The following is a 325-nucleotide window of genomic DNA, read 5'->3' on the forward strand; positions in this document are numbered from 1 at the left end:
AAACCCTGAACCCTGAACCGTGAGCCGTGAGAGCGTGAAACCCTAAACCCTAAACCCTAAACCCTAAACTCTAAACCCTGAGAGCGTGAAACCATAAACCCTAAACCCTAAACCCTAAACCCTAAACCCTGAAACTCTGAAACGTGAAACCTGCACCGTAAATTCTAAACCCTATGGAATGTGTTTATTTATTAACAGATATACAAATAAAAAAATAAATAAATATATATATATATTTTTAATTAATATTTATATTTATTTAATATAAATATAAACACATACTTTTGCTGCAGCTGCTTGTTTGTTTGGTGCTATGTTTCCTTCT

General features: G+C 33.2%; 1 protein-coding gene across 1 annotated transcript in view; it reads right to left on the minus strand.

Moving 5' to 3' along the window:
• The window catches only part of EMH_0011140 (C2 domain-containing protein, putative), a gene marked incomplete at both ends in the record, with an annotated part of 2,486 nt that overhangs the window by 1,854 nt on the left and 307 nt on the right, over positions 1–325 (minus strand). The gene's annotated exons all lie outside the window — the stretch shown is intronic.

This window comes from Eimeria mitis, genomic scaffold, assembly GCF_000499745.2.
Source record: "Eimeria mitis Houghton genomic scaffold, Emh_scaff402, whole genome shotgun sequence".
Lineage (NCBI taxonomy): Eukaryota > Apicomplexa > Conoidasida > Eucoccidiorida > Eimeriidae > Eimeria > Eimeria mitis.